Genomic DNA, 6,658 nt, shown 5'->3' on the forward strand with positions numbered 1-6,658 from the left:
AGACTAATATTATCTCATTTGTTCTGCCCTACTGAAGTTTGGTCCGTTTACAGCAATTTTCCATGCGATGGCATTTGTCAAAAAAAACAACAACAAAAAAAACATTGGGAACTTTTATCAAGTGGAAAATGGTTAGTGTTCATTCTCCAGGTTCACTGTGTTATGCTTTGGTATGCTAACATAGCGGTGTTGCTAGCGATCACTAACACAGCATTATATATCATCTTGCCCAACTTCAGTAATCCTACAAACGTCACTATTGTGTAGTTTTCTCTCTACTTTCATGTTGGAAGTGATAGCAGAGCTGTACGTTTTATTTTTTTCCAGAAATCTCTCAGTCAGAACATGATATATCATGTTTAGGGTAACTAGCGAAACCAGCGAGCTAACTATCTGCTAACTTCCTGCTAACTTCTAACTCCGTTTAATTTAATAAATTCTGTTTTCATGGATGCCTGGATGTTAAACTTAATTGTTACACCTGGTAAAGCAGCAACACTGATCGTTTTATTAAAGATGAAAGAATTTACACAGTGTTCGTTTGGGACGTGACAAGGATGGAGTTTTGGACCCATGACTATGAGCCCGGAGGCTCCTGACTACAGTAGCCATAACACCCAGACAATTCATCAAGCGGTGCAGCTTCGTAGCTTAGCAAAGTCCTACTAAAACATTTTTTGACAGATTTTTATGCGCCATAAAATTAGTTCGAGGTCAGTAAACACAGCCAGAATTCATAGATAAGGTGCACCAGATTATAAGGCGCAATGCCGATTTTTGAGAAAATTAAAAGATTTTAAGTGTGTCTTATAGTGCGAAAACATGACAGTCACTGGTAGGCTGAGTGTGTGGAGTTAGTGTTGATGAAGCTGTGTGTAAATGGATGAAATGCTGTAGTTTGTCTCTGTGTTGAGGTGGATCAGTGATCCTGCAGAGTCCTGTCCTCCCTGTGATGGAGGGAGATGACGTCACTCTGCTCTGTAAAACAAAGACCACTCCCTCCAACCTCCCAGCTGCTTTCTATAAAGATGGCTCCCTCATCAGGAAGCAGCCTACAGGTCACATGACCATCCAGCATGTTTCCAGGTCTGATGAAGGCCTCTACAAGTGTGACATCAGCGGTCATGGAGAGTCTCCATCCAGCTGGATCACTGTCACAGGTGACACACTCACCTGTCTGTGTTTCTGCAGCTTTCAACATTCACAATGTGACGACAACTTAATGACTGTGTTTGCTTTATTTTAGACAAACACACCACCACACCTCCACCTACATCCACCTCACCTTTTGTTCTCTCTGTGTTGTCATGTGTTGGATCAGTCTGTGTTGTGGTTCTACTGGTGTTACTGGTTCTGCTGGTGAGACGATGTGTTCACAGGAAACCTGAAGGTGAGACTCAGACTTCCTGATCTTTCATGTTTGAGTTTGTTTAGTAGAATAAAGTTCACATTCATTATGATCACAGCAACAACTTACCTAAATGTAATCTTTGTTTAGATATTTAATTTATATAATTGTTCATTTTGGAAAATTTTAACAGATGGAAAAGAAGCTGAAGAAGATGACATCATCACTTATGTCATGTACTGTGATGTCAAAACATCAGAACTTAAAAAAACGGAAGAATCAGAAGACGCAGAGGTAGTACTGTGTTTTCTTCATAGAAGAGTTTCAGCTCTTTGTTATCGTAGTAAACATGTTGATCAGTCTGCTCATCTCTTTTCTTTCTTCTCTGTATTGGTCAAAAGTGAAGTCAAAGTCAGCTTTATTGTCAAAGACCAAATGTACAGTCACACACAAGAATTTGAAATGACAATACCTCATGACCCTCAGTGTACACTAAAATAATATAATGATAAAAAGATACAAATAAAATAAAAATCTTATTTACAGCATCACACAACACCATACAGTTATATAAACAGCAGTGTCCAACAAAATCAAAAAGTGACTGTGGCAATTTCGTGTGCAAGTGGTGGTGTGTCAGAGTTTGTATGTTCAGTCTCCTTCCTGATGGCAACAAATTGAAGAAGCTGTTGGACGGATGAGTGGCGATCCTCTGAGATGTGCACACACAGGAACTTAGTGCTGCTTACCCTCCACGGCAGCACCATTGATGGTTAGTGGGGTGTGCAGGGTGTGAGTTCTCCAGGAGTCTATGATGATCTCTTTACTCTTCTCTACATTCAGGGAAAGGTTGTTGTTGCTGCATCACTCGGCCAGATGTTTAACTTCACTCCTGTAATAGGTCTCATCGTTGTAGCTGATGTGACCTACCACAATTGTGTCGTCTGCAAACTTGATGAAAATGTTGGAGCTGTGTGATGGTGTGCAGTTGTGGGTCAGCAGAGTGAAGAGAAGGGGGCTCAACACACATCCTTGAGGAGCCCCCGTATTCAGTGTTCTTCTGTTGGAGGTGTTGCTGCCGACCCGTACTGTCTGCTGTCTTCCTGTCAGGAAATCAAGCAGCTAGTTACACAGCAAGTGCTGAACCCAGCAGATCCAGTGAATGAGTTGCTGGGCAATGATGGTGTTGAACGCTGAACTGAAATCTATGAACAGCATTCTAACATATGAGTCTCTGCTGTCCAGATGTGTGAGGGCTGAGTGAAGGGCAGTTGAAGTTGCATCAGTTCAGTGTCGATATGAAGACTGTTTCTAACTCTGACCATGTGAGATTTTAAGAATCAAACAGTGAAATAATAATAATAATAATAACTTTATTTATAAAGCACCTTCAAGCAAAGTGCTGTACAACTGATGGCAATACAGATAAGAGACACAGTACAAGTTAAGAACAGAAATAAAAAGGAGAGATTAAGAACAAAATAAAAAGAAGAAAACATTTAAAACCTAAAAGCCATAGAGTTAAGACATGTAAGATAAGGTAAACAAGTGTGTCTTCAGCTTAGCTTTAAAAACCTCAACAGAGCATGCCTGCCTAACATCTTGAGGGAGGTTATTCCATAAAAACGGGGCACGAAAAGAAAAAGCACGCTCTCCAATTTTCTTTTTCCTGGCTTTAGGAACTTTTAAAAGACCAGAGTCCTGGGATCGGAGAGCACGAGATGGAAGATACCGGTGTAAAAGGTCAGAGAGATACGAAGGTGCTAGTCCATTTAAAGCCTTGTAAGTGAGCAACAGGACTTTAAAATCAGCTCGAACCGGACAAGGTAGCCAATGAAGAGAGTATAAAACAGGGCTAATATGTTCGAATTTTCCAGTTCTTGTTAAAATACGAGCAGCTGCGTTTTGCACCATCTGTAGACCTTTAAAACTTTTCTTTGGTAGCCCTGAGAAAAGAGCATTACAGTAATCAATGCGTGAGGACACAAATGCATGAACAAGAATCTCTGCAGTATCATTTGACAAAACTTGTCTAATTCTAGCTATGTTCCTCAAGTGATAAAAGGCAGTTTTTGTTATTTCTTTTATATGAGACTCAAAAGAGAGCACCATGTCAAACCAAACGCCCAAATTTTTTACTTTGTCTCTACAAGTTATGACCCTATCATCAATTCTCAGGGTAAAATTTTGGGACGAGTGCTGAAATTTAGACGGTCCAATGACCATCAACTCTGTTTTATCAGTGTTTAAGCACAGGAAATTATCAGATAACCAGCCCTTAATTGCTGATAGACAAGATTCCAAATTAGAGATTTCAGTACAATTTCCAATTTTTAGAGGAACATAGAGCTGCAGGTCGTCAGCATAACAGTGAAAGGTTACTTTAAAAGAACGTAAAAGAGCACCAAGAGGCGACAGATACATAGAGAACAGCAGTGGTCCAAGCACAGAGCCCTGAGCGACCCCATGCCTCACCACACAGGTCTCAGAAAGAACGTTATTAAAATTAACAGTCTGAGACCTCCCTGACAGGTAAGATCTCAGCCATGATAAAACATTCCCTGTAATTCCAATAAAATGTTCAACCCTATCCAATAAAATGCCGTGATCAACAGTGTCAAATGCGGCACTTAGATCCAGCAGTAATAAAACTGAAGTGCGATCATTGTCTGCATGTACCAGCAGGTCGTTCACCACTTTTAGTAAAGCTGTTTCTGTGGAGTGATTTGGTCTAAAAGCAGACTGAAATGGTTCAAACAAATTGTTTGTTGACAAATGTTCAGTGAGCTGCTTAAAAACCACTTTTTCAAAGACTTTAGACAAGAAAGACAGATGTGAGATGGGTCTATAGTTTGCAACCATGTCAACATCTAGTCCAGGCTTTTTCAAGCTTGGTACTACCACAGCTGATTTATAACATTCAGGGAAGACTCCAGTCATCAATGAAATATTTAGAAGAGACAGAATGTAGGGTCCTAATGTTGACCACAGTTCTTTTATAGCCCAGGCTGGTAAAGGATCCAATGAACAGGTTGTACTACGAGCTGCTTTTACAACCTTGGTTAATTCAGACAGAGAAATGACCTTAAAGTCAGAGAACAGTTTATCAGCAGCAACAGGCAAGACATCTGAGTAGTCTGACAAACTACCTGAGGAAGGAGTAATCTGATTCCTAAGTGTGTCCGCCCTATCACTGAAAAACACAAGAAAATCACAATATTTAATTTCATACTTTTCATACTTTTGTGATACATTTATTACTTCATTTAAAATTAGAAATTCTTAGTCAAGTGCAACCGTCTGCCTGTAAAGTTTCACACTGTACTTACTGAGTGTTGTTCACTGTGAGCTGGACTGTGTGTTTGTGGTCTGTGGGTAACTGAAGCTAACAGCTCTGCAGTCGTCCAGCATCCTGTTTCTGATAGAAAGAAAACACTTCAGCTGCAGGTGTTTCAACACAGGGCTGTTCATGTTAACAGGAGGGAACACAGAGACAACATTTGGAAAAGCATTTCAATAAAGTTTCCACACAGATCACCATCCATTCACAGTCAATATTAATTACATTAAGGACTGTTTCCATTTTATTCAGTTTCCATTTAAATTTACCTTTTTTATATATATATTCTTTTGACTCCAACATTTTAAACTTGATCTATCTCAGTATTTATATATAATTTTATTTTAAATAAATAATTCTAGTATAACAGTAGTCATCACAGCATACCAGTGTAGGGTTGAACGATTATGGAAAATAATCTAATTGCGATTTTTTGCCCCAGTATTGCGATTGCGATGCGATATGCGATTATTTTTTAAGGTCTTTGTCTTCTGTATTATTAAACAAAGACAAGCAATGCATCATATAGTATGGCCAATACTATATTACATTAATTTGAAACTGTTCTTTCCTGGAAGACAGACCTCTGTTATGATGACATGAGGTGATGCATGAATTGATGACTGACATTTTTATTTAACTTCTTCAATCACAACAGTATATTTGAACATACACAATAGTTTATTTTTAGCTTACAAACATCTGAGCATAAAGTGCTGACAAGGAACCCTGGTGTAAACATTAAAATGAAAGTCAGTACAATGTGCAGATTGCAGAAATATACATAAAAAAATCAGTGGCTTTACCACACTCAGTTTTTTGACATGTGTGAACTACTAGACAGTCATTAAATTAAAAAATAATATTAAATAAATAAAACTAATAAATAAAAAATACACACATCTTACTGATCTCTGCAGTCAGTAACATTACACATAAAGTGCAAACATAATAGCAATTGTATAAACACACACACAAACACGCCTTTAAATTAAAACTGGCTGAACATCTTGATTATCTGTAGTGTGATGATATAGTTTCATAGTTGTGCACCTACAGAAATGCAAATGTGTTGTATTATTTATTACACAGACAGAAATTCAGCTGCAGTCGACTCAGCAGTGAGAACTGAAGACGTCAGTTATGAACAAACATACATCAGAATAAGGAGGCCCAGGTACAGCTGCTCTTTATCTTTGACTGAGTCAAGCTAGCTGCTCACCATGTTTCTAACCATCGTGCTAAGCTAAGCTAAGCTAACCACGTAACCAAATGTTTGACTTTTTAATGTCATTTAATGCAGTTAAAGAGCAAATTGTTGTTGAGCTCAAGGTTTGACTTCTGTGAACTTTAATTAGAGTGTCGACAGCTCATTGATTTGCATCTGAACTAGTTCCCAGTAAAGTCTGAACTGGGACTGTGTGTGATGCAGAGAGGTGGAGACTGAAGGTCCTGATTGAACTACAAAGCTTGTAATCATGTTTCCTGTTGTTTGAACTGTGTGTGTTTGTGTTCAGACTTTAAACCAGAGCCAGACGTCGTCTAATCTTCCAGTCCAACCACTGACGCCCAACTGCTGGTCTCTAACTGGTCTCCCCAGCACCTCAGACCAGAGGACATCCACATCTTATTTATAATTTTTAATTTCCTCTATAACATGTAAAAGCGTTCCGTATCAGTTCTCTGCAGGATCAATAAACTCAGTCAATAAAAAGGATTCCCTCTTTGTTCAATCTTTTTTTTATTTGCCATGAAACAAGGAATAGAAATTAAGCTTCAACTGGCACACTGTAAACAGCAGGGACATCATTCAGTGGGTGTAAAACACAGTAAAACATCAATACAGAACAGGACAGTATGTACTGTGCATTTTTTCAGTTCAGTTTTTCAGGAAGACATGAGTATAGAGAAGGTTTAACATAGTGAATGTTGGACTAGTGTTCATTACAATGTCAATATTTATAGTCTCA

The 6,658-nt window shown here is 38.6% G+C and overlaps 1 long non-coding RNA gene across 1 annotated transcript; it reads left to right on the forward strand.

The window, feature by feature from the left end:
- Positions 1-1,352: 1,352 nt before the first annotated feature.
- LOC120439037 lies at positions 1,353-6,396 on the forward strand. The gene is made up of 4 exons (XR_005612333.1): positions 1,353-1,390; positions 1,542-1,642; positions 5,781-5,865; positions 6,206-6,396. It is a non-coding gene; the product is annotated as an uncharacterized LOC120439037 (long non-coding RNA).
- The last annotated feature ends 262 nt before the right edge of the window (positions 6,397-6,658 follow it).

This window comes from Oreochromis aureus, linkage group 3, assembly GCF_013358895.1.
Source record: "Oreochromis aureus strain Israel breed Guangdong linkage group 3, ZZ_aureus, whole genome shotgun sequence".
NCBI classification, from domain to species: Eukaryota; Metazoa; Chordata; class Actinopteri; order Cichliformes; family Cichlidae; genus Oreochromis; species Oreochromis aureus.